The sequence below is a fragment of the Papaver somniferum genome, chromosome 4, assembly GCF_003573695.1.
Source record: "Papaver somniferum cultivar HN1 chromosome 4, ASM357369v1, whole genome shotgun sequence".
NCBI lineage: Eukaryota > Viridiplantae > Streptophyta > Magnoliopsida > Ranunculales > Papaveraceae > Papaver > Papaver somniferum.
This window is the reverse complement of record NC_039361.1, coordinates 131,500,314-131,519,269: the sequence shown is the minus strand read 5'-3', so window position 1 is coordinate 131,519,269 and position 18,956 is coordinate 131,500,314. Positions and strand designations below refer to the sequence as shown.

At 34.3% G+C, this 18,956-nt stretch overlaps 2 long non-coding RNA genes across 4 annotated transcripts; both read right to left on the bottom strand.

Moving 5' to 3' along the window:
• Positions 1 to 890: 890 nt before the first annotated feature.
• Positions 891 to 8,896, bottom strand: LOC113274508. Its single transcript, XR_003323032.1, has 3 exons — positions 8,783 to 8,896; positions 1,376 to 1,402; positions 891 to 945 (listed from the first exon to the last, which is right to left on the bottom strand). It is a non-coding gene; the product is annotated as an uncharacterized LOC113274508 (long non-coding RNA).
• A 7,089-nt stretch (positions 8,897 to 15,985) lies between these two features.
• Positions 15,986 to 18,431, bottom strand: LOC113274266. 3 transcript variants are annotated; one of them, XR_003322914.1, is made up of 7 exons: positions 18,200 to 18,431; positions 18,084 to 18,131; positions 17,967 to 18,014; positions 17,696 to 17,801; positions 16,783 to 17,101; positions 16,546 to 16,660; positions 15,989 to 16,449 (listed from the first exon to the last, which is right to left on the bottom strand). It is a non-coding gene; the product is annotated as an uncharacterized LOC113274266 (long non-coding RNA). The 3 variants fall into 3 exon arrangements; XR_003322913.1 differs by having other exon boundaries at positions 15,987 to 16,449; positions 16,546 to 17,101; XR_003322912.1 differs by having other exon boundaries at positions 15,986 to 17,101.
• Positions 18,432 to 18,956: the final 525 nt, after the last annotated feature.

The window sequence follows — 18,956 nt, the reverse complement described above, 5'->3', positions numbered from 1 at the left end:
TGAACATCAAACATATCTTGAGCTTTTTAGAAAATTGGTTAAATACTTCAATACGATACCTTTGCTTTCGGTTCTAATGAATCCATAAGAGAAGCGACGATGTTATTTTCCTCAACAAACCATACCTAGTTTATAACTGAGATTCATTTCTGTATGTGAAGAAGTATACACAATGATGGTATACCTTTCTTTAATGTCAAGCACCTCAGGAATGGATAGGTTGAAGAACACCTTAGTGGAAACCCACAACATCTGTTGAGAAGCCAAAAACATACAAGGAACTGCATAAGCTTTTCATTTCCGGCAACATGAAAGCCTGGACTTTAATAAACAAATGAACTCGCACACTGAACCATTACCCGTGTTATAAGAGTGTTGGCTGAACGTGACTACAGATCTTTGAAAGGGATAAAAGTGAACTTGTGATGAGGAATTTCAACTTGAGTGCCAAATATATAAGTCACCTTTGTAACCCAGTTGAGAATAGGCGGTGTTCATTATGAGATGGGTGAATATCTTTTTCTCTCCTAGAATAGTGAACTTCCTCAGGGAATATATTCTTCCAACATGAAGTAACGGATCAGACTTCCAAATTAACTTCTTGGGAACCACCCCATGAAGTTCATCCCCTTGTTGATCAGTCCACAGGATAACATGACACACATGTAACAATTGATAAGTGCTTGGTAATTAGATAATTCAATACACAAAACATTAGTTGTAGCTAATACTTACATTATCATCTAGCATGAAGATGTCCAGGCTCGTGACCTTGTTGGTCTCCATGAACTGCAATTCACTCCACTTCCTAATGACCCTAACACGTGTGGTCCAGAGTTTGCCTTCTTCAGCCTCGCCTATATGCGAGAAAGCTTTGTATGCGGCTGTTACGGGGAGTTTGGAAGGGCTGGCTGTAATCTGGGCGCCCTATTTTCTACAGATGAACTGTAGAAAATCATAAGAGTAAAAGCCTTTAATTAAACTTCAGATACATGTAGTTTCTTAATCTACATTACTTCTGAAAGACAACCGCTGCCAAGCATATCTATCAAAAACAGTTATAAGAAACCCCTATACAGTTAGGCATTGTTGATACTAAAAGAAAGTATAACATTAACTCATGATTTGTAAGCTAAAATCACGGATTTTAGTTTATTGCCAATCAAGGATTCAACAAACCAAATGACATACTTTTAGTGTGTGTGGATTCAATGGTTATACAAAAAGATATATTTGTAAGATCTAAAAAGAAAAATCAACCCAATTCAGTAAAGATAGATAACAGTTATTTAGACAACATCAATAGTAGAAGCTCAAATTGGACAACAGGTTGTAAAATTCTAAATGTGCAAGACTCGAACGGAGTAGTATTTACCTGAGATGGATGGGAGATGGATGGCACCTTGATAGACACATTTTTGTGTTTAATTTGATCTCAATACTATATATTGTTGGCACTCGAGTTTGTACTAATTTTGGTCTTTTATGTGTTTGTAGGCACCTTTCGAAAATAAACATTTTTTGGAAAATTCGGCTCGAAAAGTTGGTAAAAGCCCCGGAGGACACGTGTTATTCGGACTCTCACCGTTGGATAAGGGGCACCTCAATTACTAAGGGGCACCCCAGGTCATCCCAAAAGGCATCTGCTATTCGCACCCCAGTACAGGATTATGGGGAGGTCATCTTCTCCATTTGAATTTTGTTTTTGGCGGGAAAATGGAGAACACTTCTGCAGATCTTTGATCGAATTGTTGAACGTGTTCTAGGGAGATTCAATGGCTGATTTTTTGTAGATAGTTGTGATATGGCCTATTAAACACACTGTGGGCGTTTGGTTCGACCAGAATTGGCTAGAATCAGCTAAACAATTCACGGGTTGAAAACAGGGCAGTTCGTGTATATCACGGGTTTCACGTGATTTGGAGAAGATTCAACGTGTTTTGTGCGTGCATGGAAGACCCTCACAGCCTGTTGGAGCGTGAAGGAGTTAAATATGGTAATTTGGAGGCTTGAAAACGCGTGAGAAGATGAAACAGGAAAAAAAATATTCCCAGAAATATTTTCTTTACTGCCGAGTTAAAGAGAATTATATGGAGTGAATGAGCGAGATTCGATGGGTCTGTTGGCTATAAATAGGTTGCTGTGGTTGAGTAGAACGGGTGTCGAGAGTCTGGGGGGCTGAGGAGAGCCAGAGAAGATGAAATTCGAGTTTTCCCAAACTCGGTTTCTGCTGCTGCTGAAGAACATGAAGAACACGAAGAACGGACCTGCACCAGCAGTCGTTTTTCTACAATAATAACGACTCCCTTCTGTGGGTCGTACATCAGGCAGACTTATTTGCTACAGCGTTTGCGACACAGCTGCAACAGTCTTATTATGTCACTGAGGGTCGTAGTTCTCTGGTTTCTAACAAATATAATTGTTACAAACCCGGTTTTATTGTATTTCTCATATTCTCATCATCTGTAAACCATTTTTGAGAATCAACGAAATATTTTGAGAGGTTTCCAACATGATGAGCGTCTAATTCCCTCGTAACCAAGGCAATGGAGGAAGCTATTCACGCAACATAAATGGGTAACTATTTCATTTAATTATATAATTCACCTAATCGCTGCTTTTGCAGAGTTTTAAATTATTTGAATGATTGTCTTAATTATTTGTTATTCAGTTTGATAGGTTATGCTTGGTTTAATCTCTTGATAATCTATGCTTAAGGTTTACAAATAATGTTTGAGAATCTGTATGATTGATAGTGAATTAAAGATAAAAGAGGACTTAAGAATTGAATAGAGTTTTGAAATATTTATCATTCAATTTTGCATAATAGTGGAATCTAGTGTCTTGGTTACCTCTCGCACCCATTGTTAATATTTTTGTATATATAATTTTATCAAATCCTTAAATTTAATCTTCACAAGTCCGAGGGTTTGAACCTCATTACTACAACATCATCAAAAAATATTATCAATTTTTGGCGCCACCGACGCGGATTTGTGCTTAGGTATAATTTTTAGGTTTTTATTATTTTTTATTATTCCATTTGTTCTTTTTACGTCTCTTTGGTTGTGTCTTTGTATTACAGGTTTGAAGTTGGATACTAAAGACCTTGGAATCAAAGCTTAAAGCTAAAAGAGAAGGAAAAAAGACAAAGCAAAAAAATAAAGAAAAAAAAGAGATTTATTTATTTATTTATTTATTTTTAAGAGACTTTCCATATATTTTTTTTTGTAATTATTATTATTTTTTTTTGTATTTCTTTTCATTGGACTGGACTTTGGACAATTTATTTTAATTTTAAACCCTACGGAAGGGTTATATAAAAAAAATAATTAAATATAAACTGTTTGCAGGGAAGGACGACGATTACAATATCGTCTCGGCCCCTCGGGTTCGCTCACTGACACCGGAGTCAGTGGCCCGAGTCGACTACAGCGGTTCTTCGCCCGTCTGGTACGGGAGGTAAACTTCTAAACACCCGCGAATCTCCTGTCAGCGGGTTTACTGTCTTCCTTAAGGTGATTATATGTTGAGGACTGAACCGGCTGCTTTAATTTCCTTGTAAAGGGCAAGAACTGGCAATATAAGATAAGGGTTCGGATTTCATTACCGTTCCCTTCTTTCCCGCCTTAGGTAAAAGAAACCTAACGCGAACCCAAGCTTAAAATTTGATTAGAACGAGACCGATAGGGTAACGAGCTTGGTAGGAAAATGTTTCGAAAAATATTGGTTACTCTTTTAAGCATACTTCAAAGTTCTTGATGGTTTCTGTAAGTTGAATGCGTGACTGCGCCGCCTTGTACCGGTGGGGCTTTGGGTATCAAAGCTCCACTGAGCTTCCCTCGCCTCGATTCAACTTACTTTAACTCGGATTGATTACAGAGGGGTTTTCTTAAATTGTAACGAATTCCCTTTCGAAGGATTAGAAGCTGGTCTAGAAACAATCTAAGCGGAGCCATCATGCTTTTTGTTTGCTAGAAATTAGTAGGTTTGATTTGGTCGAGTCAGCCTTGTTTGTGATTGTGTAGAATTCCCTTGCAATTAAGAATGTCGAACTGGTATGACAGAAGCCAATACAATGAGTATCGATCTGAATTTGAATATGGACATCATCATTTTTATGACCATGGTGGGAATAGTAGTTGGGAACGCCAACCTTTTCTAGGTTATGGTTCATACCATGGTGAGCCCAATTACTATCCACACGCGAATTGGTCTTACGAGCAAGAACACTGTAGTACTGGTTACTCGTTTTTGGAAACTAGTCCTGATTATGATATTTCTGAACCTGTTCCATCTCTAGAAGAGACCCAACAACGGATTGAAAGGACGTATAAACGTTTAGTTGCAATGAATAGTTCAAAAGAAGAGTGTACACGATATTCTGAGATGATAAACGAGAGTGGTAAACGTAAAAGTGTTATGCTCAGTGAAATTCAGGCACGTCTAGAGGCAGAAAATGAACAGTTGGCTAATGCTGCTCGAAATAATCTAAATTTCCAAAATAGGGTTTCTAATTCTACCCTTGATATAAATAGTGAATATTTTCCTAATTTAGAGGACGAGGCTAGAATAAAAGACACTACTTATTTAGATAAGGTTCAATCATCTTCGTACTATTATGATGAGGATAGTAGTAATGAAGAATCTGAAATGTGTAGGCATAGTGATCATGAATCTATTAATCCAATTGAGCTTTATAATGATTCTAGTTCAAATCCAAATAATTTTTATGATTATTCACCTATTCAAAAGGACGAGGATTTGATTAGGGATACCACCGTTTTAGACGATGTAGTTTTTTCTTTTGATTACGAAGCCGATAATGCTTCAGAGGAACGGGTTTATTCCGAAAACGCTGTTTTATAGTCTAGCGACTTAGAAACAATAGTCTTATACGAAGAAAATGAACTCGTAGAGCTATTAAATATGAGTGAGGATGCGTCACTTGAGTATAACCTCGAAGAAGCAATTGATTATTTTCAGGATTCCAATGATCTAGAAATTAAGAAAATTGTAGCTAGTCTATCTAGAGATACCCAAAAATCTAAGTTTGGGGGTGATTATCATTCTCCTTGTGCCATACCTTTAGCTCTTACAGAGATCCCTCATTTTGGACTTGATATCTCTGCCTCGACCATTTTACAAGATTACCTTCATACTCGTTTTCCCGAACCTAATGATGTCCAGGAAGAAGTTCAGTCGTTAGAAACCCATCCTCTGGTTGATGTGGTTTTCCCAGGCTATGATACCCAGATTGACTTTGTTTTCCCACCAAATAGTTTTCTTCCAAATGTGGGAACGTTTATATTTCAAATGTGTCGAATATTAAGTTGTGAGACTAAACCTAAATGCTTTAGGAAATTAGAATCGACACATTTGCTTAAGAGTGACCACTACTCTCATTGTGGTCAATTTTGTAAGTCAAATCTTATTGACTTAGAGGATCCTCAGTTATTTAGGTTATTATTGTGCGCTTCTAAGATCATATTTGAGTTTTTCCAGACTCTAGGACCTAATGATTCGGATCCCACCTATGAAGAAACGCAACCAATGAAAATATTTTATTTAGACCCTTTCTTAGAACCTGAACCTGAACCACAATTAGATATAAATATCTTAATCAGGAAACTAGATAAGGGCATGCTATCCTTGTTCACTTTCTTGGGTTATTGTAGTTTCCTTTGGTCAGCTCTTTTTGGTTTTGAAGACCCACAGTTATTTCAGCTGTTACTTTTTGATTCTATGAGGTGACTAATTCCTTCGGATGTCTGGCTGAAGACTTTAAACTTAGCACTTCTTGGGAGGTAACCAATCTCATGCGACACGGTAATATCTTTCCTTAACTCTTTTGCTTCAAATGGTAACAGTTTCTCCTTGTTCATATGCTTTTAATTTTATCTTTAGAACATTGAGGACAATGTTAGATTTAAGTTTGGGGGTTTGGGAGAAACTTTTTAGTTGCACTTTTGAAACTTCTAGCGTCACATGGTATCCGGTTAGATAAGTTTACATACTGTTTCTCACCGAAAAGATAGAAATTGGAATGCTAGAGATAACAACTTATTGAGACATTAGAGAAAAAGATATTGAGATCCTTGAAATTCAGGAGAGAACTTGTTCCTTTTAGAGGGTAACCGTGATGGACCTAACCATACGTGATGGAAAGGAAAGTAGGTCAGGGAAATGCCAGAAAGACAAAGCAACCTCACAATGTAGTCTTAGTTACTGGATTGCGACTCTCTCTCAGTAGAAACTTATCATCATCAACAAGCGGAGCGACATCAAAATCTATGAAGAAAGTTGAAGACTTTTTAGCTTTATAAGCAACAATAGAAGAGAATAATTCAAAAATCAAAGTTGAAGTTATAAGAGAAAATGATATAAGTTGTTAGAATCCATGATACCAAGACATCACAAGTTGCGAAGATCCAATTTTTGAAAGTCCTTCTCTCATGGCCATGTAAATTTTTGTCTTGTAAATTTTTGTTTTCAAAAAAATAAAAAAATGAAAAATGAAAAAAAATAAAATGAAACATCATTACGTTCTTTTTGTTCAATAAGGACATAAGGAAGAAGAAATTTATAAGTCAAGCAAGAAATCGAAGAGAAGAGTTAATTGTCAAGGTTCTATGAGGTTCGAGAGTTTATCATCAATAGTTGAAGACCGAAGAAGGCGTTGTTTCTACTGAGCACTGTGAGAGAGTCGAAGAAAGATGCATTTTGGTTGCTTTGTTAGTCTGCTTTCAATCTGGCACAAGATCTTTCTAGCACTGGTTTAACTCATCACACGTAATTAGTCCAGCTGTGTAGCAGATGTCCCTCTCATCTTTATCTCTCTCCTAATCTTATCCAGCTATAAAGCAACGGACGCATGTTACAATGTTTATCTAGTTGTGTAGCGGATATCTCTTTATCTAGCAGTGGTGTGGATGTGTCTCCCCTTTTCTTCAGTCAGCTTTAGAGCTGACACCTTTAATTTCTCTGGCATTCTACTTACTTGAAGATAGGTTGAGAATATGTATGTCCTCATAGCTCTTTGGATACTTGTGACCAATTAGGAGTAAAGGTTTTGTGGGTACACCTCTGGTAAACCCTCCGGAGACAACACTCCGCCGCTAGGGCCACCTAGCGGTTTAACGGCATGCTGCACGTGCTAAGTGTAGTCTTTTTATCTTTTCAAAAATAAATTTTGCTCAAGGACTAGCAAATAATAAGTTTGGGGGTATTTGATAGACACATTTTTGTGTTTAATTTGATCTCAATACTATATATTGTTGGCACTCGAGTTTGTACTAATTTTGGTGTTCTATGTGTTTGTAGGCACCTTTGGAAAATTCAGCTCGAAAAGTTGGTAAAAGCCCCGGAGGACACGTGTTATTCGGACTCTCGCCGTTGGATAAGGGGCACCTCAATTACTAAGGGGCACCCCAGGTCACCCCAAAAGGAATCTGCTATTCGCACCCCAGTACAGGATTAGGGGGAGGTCATCTTCTCCATTTGAATTTTGTTTTTGGCAGGAAAATGGAGAACACTTCTGCAGATTTTTGATCGAATTGTTGAACGTGTTCTAGGGAGATTCAATGGCTGATTTTTGGTAGATAGTTGTGATATGGCCTATTAAACACACTGTGGGCGTTTGGTTCGACCAGAATTGGCTAGAATCAGCTAAACAACTCACGGGTTGAAAACAGGGCAGTTCGTGTATATCACGGGTTTCACGTGATTTGGAGAAGATTCAACGTGTTTTGTGCGTGCATGGAAGACCCTCACAGCCTGTTGGAGCATGAAGGAGTTAAATATGGTAATTTGGAGGCTTGAAAACACGTGAGAAGATGAAACAGGAAAGAAAATATTCCCAAAAATATTTTTTTTACTGCCGAGTTAAAGAGAATTATATGGAGTGAATGAGCGAGATTCGATGGGTCTGTTGGCTATAAATAGGTTGTTGTGGTCGAGTAGAACGGGTGTCGAGAGTCTGGGGGGGCTGAGGAGAGCCAGAGAAGAAGAAATTCGAGTTTTCCCAAACTCGGTTTCTGATGCTGCTGCTGCTGCTGAAGAACACGAAGAACGGACCTGCACCGACAGTCGTTTTTCTACAGTAATAACGACTCCCTTCTGTGGGTCGTAAATCAGGCAGACTTATTTGCTACAGCGTTTGCGGCACAGCTGCAGCAGTATTATTATGTCACTGAGGGTCGTAGTTCTCTGGTTTCTAACAAATATAATTGTTACAAACCCGGTTTTATTGTATTTCTCATATTCTCATCATTTGTAACCATTTTTGAGCATCAATGAAATATTTTGAGAGGTTTTCCAACATGATGAGCGTCTAATTCCCTCGTAACCAAGGAAATGGAGGAAGCTATTCACGCAACATAAATGGGTAACTATTTCATTTAATTATATAATTCACCTAATCGCTGCTTTTGCAGAGTTTTAAATTATTTGAATGATTGTCTTAATTATTTGTTATTCAGTTTGATAGGTTATGCTTGGTTTAATCTCTTGATAATATATGCTTAAGGTTTACAAATAATGTTTGAGAATCTGTATGATTGATAGTGAATTAAAGATAAAAGAGGACTTAAGAGTTGAATAGAGTTTTGAAATATTTATCATTCAATTTTGCATAATAGTGGAATCTAGTGTCTTGGTAACCTCTCGCACCCATTGTTAATATTTTTGTATATATAATTTTATCAAATCTTTAAATTTAATCTTCACAAGTCCGAGGGTTTGAACCTCATTACTACAACATCATCAAAAAATATTATCACACCTTTTTTCATCTGAAATAAAACAAAGAAAATAACTTGGAAATGTGAAGTTGATCTATGGCCCGTGTGATTGAAAGAGAAACCCGAAAATTAGAGTTGGGAAACTCAAAAACAATTATTAGTCATCTAATGTTCTTGGGAGGGGAGTAAGAAACATGGGAAGATAATGAGCTCTATTAGGGTTTATGTAGGTGGACATTTGTAACGTACTATGAAGAATTGATTAATGGGTATGAATGAGATTCACGAAATGGCTTGAGTGGTGCAAATAATCAATAACAATGAAGATCAGGATCCCTAATATTATAGAAGAAGATCGGGAGCCGTAACGTCTGTGCTACGAAGAGGTAACATGAGATAAAGAGAAAAGACTCGAATGTAGGACGTTGGATGAGAGCGTATGAAGAGGGTGTAGTGTGAACCACGATTTATCCCTTTAACTTCGTTCCACTTTTAAAGCAATGAGAGCCATTGATTACTTAAAAAGATTGATTCAGAACTGTCAGATGGGAAAAAACACATTTGTTTTTGTAAGATAGATACTTGGATTTCACAAAACATGATTTTGGGTTTAATATATTAGTTTTGTATCATAATTATCATTCATGATTCTCTGGAAATGTAGTTATATAATTAACGTATTATAACATGATTTGATTGTTTGTTTTGTCAAGTTGCAAATTGGTAGAACTTGTAATCACATCTAATGCTAGTTTAGGGTTAATCATCGAGCGATAATCCTTGAACACAAGTAGCATAAATATGGTTATAGATTGTAGAGATACATCCTTGTAATCATATGTGAACCATGACCTTTGTTAAATCGATTGCGCAATGTATTTCGGTTGCATTGATTAGCCTTATTTCATGAATCTTAACGCTCCATGGGAATTGAACTTGATTAGCGCAAGGCATTAGGTTATTCTTTTGGTAGAATTCATATTCACATCTTTTAATGTGTTTGTTGATGACAATAGGAAATTAGCGGGATATCCTTTCGACAAGGTTTTCTAAGGCTTTTGATAAAGTAGAGATTAAATATCAATTCTAACTATTATGACAAGAACATGTTTGTGAATGAAAACGAAATCCTTAACCAATGCTTTCACATCTTTGAATTTATTTGTTTACTTTTCGTTATTTGCTTTTATATTTGTTTTAGATACATAAACCAGAAATCCCCCTTGTTTTATATATGAAACCGAAACATATTGACAACCCAAGACCTCTCTATGGGAACAATCCTTTCTTGCCATTGTTATATTATATATTTTGAGTAGTGAGAAAGTAATTTATTTTTGACGCATATGACATCGATCAACATACCTGATACAGAAGTTCTCTGAATGCCAACGTCGATCTTCAGTGTTCAAGGGTGATATCTAATACTCAACTACCAAATTCTAACCTAGTCCGAGACTTGACTTAGTAGGATGGAAATGAAGATAGAATTTTGATTATCTAACATTGACAACAAGCTTGAGATAACAAAACTTGTGCGTACAACCGAGCATGCTCTAACAGAAAGTAAATTAATAAATTGTTTACATTTTTGCAACAAACTAAAGTTATATTAAAAAAAATATAGGATAATGAAACTTAATAAATTATTATTTTTAATAGGATTAGAAAAAAAATTGAAAAAGAAAAAGAAAAAAACAACAAAATGGATGTGAATATATATAATTTTTTTTTGTAATTGCAATCACTATGAGATCTACAATGTAGTTGGACGCCACTTTTTTTTTTAAATTTTAAATCTAATCAATTGAATTAGAATCGATCTTTTCTTTCGGAAATTTATTTGATAATCAGAGACCTACAATCCCATTGTTATGAGAAACCATCAATCGATCGAAACTCAAACTGGTTTTCAATTATTTTAAAAAGAAAAAAATCGTGGTGTAATATAATTGTTCCAATTTCGTACAATTCGATCAGATTGGATCAAAGTTAACCATTTTTTTTTCAAAATTTGTTTGATAATTAAATATTTGGGGTCCCCAATTATATTTAAACTCCATCAGATCAAATGAACTCGATCAATAAGATCTTTAGTTGCTTCAAATTACAACAAAAATTAAAAAGTGTGGTGTAAAACAACCATGGTATAAGACAAAAGAATTAGAAATGGATGTATATATATATGTATACACGTACCTAAATTGTTTTTTTTAGTAGAAAAAAATAGAGGATACTAGGTAAAATAAAATCGAATTGAATTCAACGAATTTTCGGCCGGCCTTCACTACTGCAGCAACCATCTAATATATGTTTACGTAAGAATTTTGGATATGGATAATTCGGATGTAGATACATTGGTATACGAATTCGTATCCAATTAATTACACTTATAAATTTGGATAATATTTGTATTTTCTATGTAAAAATGGTAAAACTACCGATGAAATACATATTTGCATGGAATTAAGGATTCACGAAAAGAAAATATTGAAACTTAATTTACTGGGTTTTAGTTATATTTTTTTCTTTTTTTTATTTCTTGTAGAGGGAAGGTTTGTGTGGCCTTCTTTTCTGTTTTATTTTTCTTTAATTAATAAATTTCCCTCCTTAAGTTTGTCAAAAAAATAAATAAATAATGTCTTGGGTAAATTTTGTTAAATAAAATCCATGCACAAAACAATATAGGAAGATTCAATGAAATTGACAATCTCATTGGAAAAATAAGATAAATCTCGGGCATTCAAATATGGCAAACAAGTTTAATTCTCATCTTTGAAAGCTTCGTCCAAACACTCCATATAGTTGATTGACTCTTTAACCTAGGTTCTAACAATCAAACATATCCCGAACCAACGTTGAATATGGATATGAGATTTATTCTTGAATATGCTATAAAGACATGCTAGTTTTTATAAAAAACTAAGTAGCGCCGTTGAAACGTAAATCTTTTTAAATTATTATTTTTCACTCCAGTCTTGGATTTTATCTATTGAGCCTCTATTAATAAAATATTGGCGGTGTTAACCATAGATCCACATGTTTTATTTTTTATTTGAATGACTAAACTTCTTGATTCTGTTAATGTAATCTGATCAAATACATCAAAGATGAAAACCATGAGGAAAAAAATTCATACATCAAATTTCTTTATTTCATTTATAGTAAATCCAATTACTCTATCATTAATTTAATATTTTAAATCTAGAACAAGAAAAAAATCACCATTAAAATCAAAAATCTTAATCATAAACTCCAGGGTTGTCCTAAGCGTAATGTGGGGCCGTCTCACTATGACCAAATTACGCAGAGGTCCAAAAATAAATCTACCCAAGTATATATATGCATGGGTTTTTCTAAATTAGTCATTGAAGGAATAACTGAAGATTCAAGAGCAGCGTGATTTATGAATATTTATTTTAGGAAGTTACACTCAAGACAAACTTTCTCTTGTGTATCGAGGTTTATCTTCTTTCCATTGCATCTTTATTTATAATAGTTTACTTAATACTAATTTTTACAGAATTTGGGCTTGTTTATAGCTTAATTTGTAGTACTTTTCCATTATTCTCAAAAGTTAGTTGAAAATTCCTTAAATCTGAACTTTTGTTATTCCTGTTTAAGGTGATTCCCGGATATGAACATGAGGAACTACAAATTGGAGAGAAATCTGGAAGATGGAAGCTTCTCCATCTGTGCAAATTTTCATTTGGAAAGCAGCGCATTCAATCCTACCAACTAGAGAAAAAGTAGGCAGAATTCTGCACTGTATAGAAGACACTTGCAATATTTGTGATTGTCAAAGAGAGTCTTTCACCCACTTGTTTATCTATTGTCTATTTGTGGTCCAGGTTGGAAAGCTTTAACATTTATTTTTAGTTTTATCTAAATTTTTTTTAATGTTTTTCATGTTTAGTTAATTAACTGACCTGCCTAACTCTCCTACCAGTAAACATGATACTTTAAGCTGGAAGAAAACATGTTCTATTGTGACATGACACTAGAAATAACCCGTGCCGTAACGGCACGACATAAGTCAGAATAATTTTTGATCATAATAATTTAAATATATAAATTCTACAAACTATGATAAGATTTATTTTAACCCATGGGAACTTGTGGCTATGAAAATCAAAGATATTTATCATCCAAATAATTATGAATTCGGTATACTTGTAATTGATTAAAATAATAATTTCTGATAAAATGTCAGGTATATTTTTTATTTTGTCCTAAAATAATAATTTTTTAGTTGATCCCCAAAGATGGTGGTCTTTGATACTGTTTTGTGTTGTATTTGGACCATTATGCCGAATCTTCATCGTCATTTGCAACCATTTCTGGTTAAAAAATATAACATCACTCTGCACTTTTTCCATATTCGTTATTTGCAGCACCAAATCAGGAGTTGAGAAGATGGAGGTGAATCATGATAATATAAAAGGGTTTGGTGATACTAATGAGTCGGTAATATGGAAGTTTTAGATGACGATGCTCAATCGTGTTATTACGGAGGAAATGACATTCAGGATCAAGAAGATAAAAAAATAAATTTAAAAGATGCAGAGGAAAAAGGAAACCGCCCAAAAAGTCATGAAGGTTTATGAAAAGATTGAGGTTTCAGTGTCAGTGTATATAACTTTGAAAGGAATGTGATTCTACGCTAGATTGTTGTCCCATTTGCAAGGCTGCAAAGAATGCAAACTTGCGAGTGTACATGACTACATGTCCTATCTACGTCAATTATAAGTTTTAAATAACATTTCCTTTTTGAATAAAATTAAAATTAGGCCTATGATCGAAGTAAAAAGTTTTAGTGATTCATTATTTGGATTGATCTCAATTATATGTATCTATTTTTATTTTTCGATTGTTACCCAAAAAGAAAAAATTGAGTTAAATGAAAATGAATTTTTCGTATTTTGAACATAATTTTCTTTTTTGTTTGCAAGTTGATTAAGAGGACAATTAGTTTATTTCAAGGCAGAAATAAGAGTTTTACATGTTGTAGCCCCAGATGTTTAAATGTTATTATTTTTTGTAGGTTGATGAAGGCGGGAAAATTATTTTAAAATGATATGAGTCTAGTTCTTTTTTTAATATAAAATATGAGTTTTACATGGTTGTAGCATTTAATTGGTAAGGATATTTTTGTTGGCACGTTAATTTTTTTAATTAGTGAGCAACTAAATATGAGGGTTATCAATGAATATATTAATAATTGAAGGAGGTTACAAATCTTACATCCGGCGGATGTCTTTGTCTAAGGCTGAGATGGTCGGATGTGACGTTTCTCTCTCAAAATGTTATATGATCGTGCCGTAACGGCACTGCCTTAATCTGACTGATGTACTTTTTTCTTCCAACATTTTAATTGTTCAATTCCCGATAGTTTTATATCTTACTTTAATCTAAAATAATATTCATAAATACATAATAAAATTATCCATATATATATATTAAAATATGACAACCAAATTACTTAAGTAATATATAGTCTACATATCTATATCACTTTCCATCAAATTTACCTTGCAACCACTAAATCTAGTTAATTTTTTTCTTGAAGCAATAAATCTAGTTAATGCAAGTTTTCACTCAATATCTTGCACCAAATGAGTAAATGTACGGTTAGGTATCCTATTCGTCAGTTTACGTTTAACCTGGTTCAAAATTATCTTATTATCATATTTTTAACCGTAATATATATGTCATAAGCATTTTTTGTTTGCTTATACATTTAATATTTTAATTAATATCTTGAGTTATGTTATCCATTAATTAATATCTTGAGTTATGTGATCCATTAATTAAAGATTAATAAATTAAGGTTCATAACGAAAGAGGTTACAAACACCATGATCGTCGGATGTCTATTGCTAGGATGAGATTGGGATGGTCGGATCACCCATTTGTCTTTAAAAATGTTATCTGGTCGTCGGTACTCAAAAACCCATACTGTTCGTATTATAGACTAGTAAATGACCCGTGCCGTATCGCCCCGGAAAATGCCTTTGTATTTAAAATATATTAAATGGAATGGCGCGGCGGGCTACTACATTTTACAGTCATTTTGCATCAACATATATATCTATGCAAATATTTATTAACTAACTTTTGTTAACAAATTTGTCATTTGTCAATATATTACTATTTTTCGAGTCCGACTTTGTGCACCCTGGATTTAACCGGGATGCACGTTCCTCCTCTCCTTATTTGTTGGAATTCTTCGACTGTTATCTAGTTTTTGAAAATCCATTTTATTTTATATTAAATATATCGTAATAAATATATGTCCGAAACAAAAAATATACTGATATGCTATTTGGGAGGAGATTATATATGCTATTTTGTGGCATCTGTGGAATGAAAGGAATGTCAGGACTTTTGATGGGAGAGGCAAGATGGTGGAGGAATTATGTTTGCATATCAAACAAACCTTAATTTTGTGGCACTTTGAGAGTGAGGTGTTTAGAGGGTTATCTGTAAATGAAATTTTGTTCCACTGGGAAACACAGTTCTTCACATGTAACTATGTGTGAGCTGCTTACCAGGTTTTGTACATACTTTTTTTATCTTAATATAACCTTCCTTTTCTCAAAAAATATATATATATATATATATATATACTGATATCTTCCCATTAATACGGTTCGTTCCGTTCGGTCTCTGTCTTTTCCTTTTTCTCTCTCTGCTCCCTGCTTCGTAAAACAACAAATTGTGGTCTTGATTCAAATGTCTATAACCTTGCTACTTCATCTAGAACACCATATTGGAGCTTTAGTAAGGAAAAGAAATCCATCAAAGTGACGTCTATGATTTTGTATAGAACGGGTTGCTCATATGTATGTGCTTTGATTCTTTGATTATGTGGGTAAGCAGCAAGCTGTTTGATATTAGTTCATATAGAGATGTGATTTCATGGACTGCCATGGATTTTTATTTTGTTTATTAAAAAAAAAAGTTGCAGAAGAGCCCAAAACTGTTTAAGATATGGGAGTTGGCAATTTTGAAATCGCAAGGAAATTGATTGCTAAAATGCCTAAAGAAAATTGTTGATTATTTTCAGCTATAACTTATTGATCAATTGAGTATTCTTAGAATTAATAAAAAGAAGAAGTAAACAGAGTGATCTTATATCCCTAGAATTAATAAAAAAGAGTGTTAAAATTAACCCAATAATAATTAGTATCGTAATCATCTTTTTTTCTTTTGAAGTTTTTTTCTGTTGTGTCCAAATTCTATGATCTTTGATTTTTCATGGAAGATACAGCAACAATGGAGCGGAAGAAGAAGATAAGAGAAAAAGGAAAGATAGCATATAGCTTTCTGTTTTTTCTAATTTTATTTACAGAAAAATAAAAGTTTTAAACGATAAAAACCTCTGTTAAGTCCGGCTAATAAGGAGGGGACGCCGGTGCACATAGTTGGACTCCTATTTTTCAACAAACTTTAAGTACTTCTGTAATAGAAAGTTGGCCCCGCATCCACAAAAAAATAGCTGAAGGCCACGATATTAGAGGCAAGGAATGAATCGAAATATAAACTTTGGTAATGTATCATTTTCACTCAACAAAAACTTGTTATGTTCGTCTTCCCCTCGCACTTTATAAAAACACTTGAACGCCAACTCTATCTCCATTCTCCAACATTCTTATCATTTCAATGATTCTTAATCAATTGTCGTTGCTTACAACATTCCCCTCTTCTGCTTCAAAAAAAAAAAAAAAAACATCCATCTGCATTCATAATTTACCAAACCATTCAAATGACCTTAAATAGAAGAGTATAGCAAGCCCCTCACTCGAATAAGTAGTTTTGCGTATTGTTTGTACTTTTCTAGTTGGTGGCTTTGGACCCATTAGCTCTATCTTCTAGCTTAATAATGTTGATCTTATTCTTGATTTTGTGGGAAAGTCCTGCAGTTTTAATAGTGCTGTCATTACTGGCAGTGGTAGATTTTTTCTTGCCTTTTATTCTGTAAACCAAACTTCTAATAAAAATCTAATATTGATTCCGCAAAATTTGAGTCTATACGTACCAAGTCCAATACCAAAACTGCAATCAAATTATAGGAGCTGTCGAAACTTTTCAGTGGGACTTTTTGCAAGCTATTCAAACATGAATATCTAATGAAGCTTTGCCGTTCATCATAAATGAAGTTACTCAGGCTTAATAACATGTAACCCGAGGATCCACCCAGATAAAAACAAACAACGAACAACAAATACATGTGACCACCGTAACAGAGATCTTATGATATCCTAGTCTTGAAACAACTTAACTTCTCTCGATCATTAAGTTTTGGCCCATCAACCACTTCAATCTACACAGTTGCGTTAACATTGAGTATATAGACCCTGAAAAGTCAAACCAAAGTTCATTATATGGGACTTCCGGCAAGAGAAACATTAAGCATATCTGCAGATTATGAGTCCTAAAGATATTAGAAGGGAGAAAGGAATAAGTATATGTTTTAGTGTTCTGTAGATCTAATGTAAGATTTCTAATAATCTGTTTTCCCCAAAATTTCTATACAATGACACCTTCCACTATCAAAATATACACATCCACACAATGTCATTCTTCATCATCCCCTTTTTCAGCAGTTTCACACTCTTATAGCATAATTTGGAAATAATATGAGATGGTTAAAACCTGCATATTGCTGGCAGATTGCATAACCCTCTAATGTATGTGGTTTATTACCGTAGTATTTCATTTTTGTCTCGGTCATGTTCGTACACTAATGTAGGATAACAGTGAGTATGCAAATATGAGGTGAAGTTCATAAGGAAATGATGTGTTGCATTGTTGTTACCTTGGGTGGTCAAGTAGACTGCAACACAGGACTCCCCCCCCCCCCCCCCCCCCACCCACCCACCCCCGTTAAACGCAAAATATCTAAAATATCTTAGGTGAGAATTGCATTCCGGGTACACAGTAAAGATTACCCGTAAGGTATGTGTTTGCAATATGCTACTCCAGATCTTCAAATTGCAAAAAAGTGAACTTGTGATGAGGAAGTGCAGCTGAAGTATGGCACAAATATTTCATAATCTGGGATCCCATTTGAAAGAAGTGATGGGGTATGGACAGAAAAAAATTTGAACATTCAGTCAACAAAGTCATTTAAAGATTTACAAATCTAGACATGAATCAACAAAGTCTACAAACCCAAAAAAAATAATCAATTGAACACAGTCATAAACACAATTGAATTACCCAAGATGTTTAGAACTCTGGTGATTTTCTGAATACAACAATCGAAACCTACAATAGAACAATAAAATTATTAGGTATCCAAGGGGAAAATCACTCATACTCTTTCAATTGAATTACCTTTGATGTTTAGCATTTTGATGATTTTCTGAATGCAACAAACGACACCTACAAACCCAAATTGAAAAATCAAACTATCACTGAAATAATTAAATAAAAAAATAACTGGCCATTACCTGGTATTGTTGAGAGAGTATGCCACTGAAACATGGTAAGAAGATGACCTCTTCTAGGGTTTATATAGTGCAGCAATCGAAGGGATGTTGTTGCATGTAACGTCTGATGAACTCATTACTATGTTTTTATAGAAAATCGCTTTTATTTTCATAAAAAGATCATAGGAGGGATGTAAGAAGAGAAAATCAGGGGAGAATATTAACGGAAAAAGATAATGATAACAGGGGGAGAATATCAAGGGGGGGGGGGGGTTTGGTGCTCATATAATGGGGATTCTTATGATTCTACGACGGACGAACATGATAATAATGGATGGGAGGATTAGAGCGGTCGGATGCGAGCGTTAAACATGGGGTGATTCTGAACCACGATTTGTCTTTCAACTTTCTCAACTTTGAGAGCAGATACTGGCCGCTGATTGCAATTAAAAACTCATCCACAACCGTGGGTTTGGGAAAAAACCATTTGTTTTTGTAAGATAGATATATAGAAAGAAAGATAGATGCAATAATGTGTTTAATAAAGTCAAGGAATCACCGAACAAACAACTAAAAATATATAATTAATATTATAACTGCTTAACTTGTTATCAATACTAAAGACAGTAATAATCTTATGCATAATTTTAATTCTAAGCAACAAGCTGAAAACAAAACCATATTTGAAGGACTAAATTTATTTCTGAGAGGATACCAATGGTTGTCTATGAAGATAGATTTTTTTATAACAACAATGCAAATATTTTAAGCACGCTCT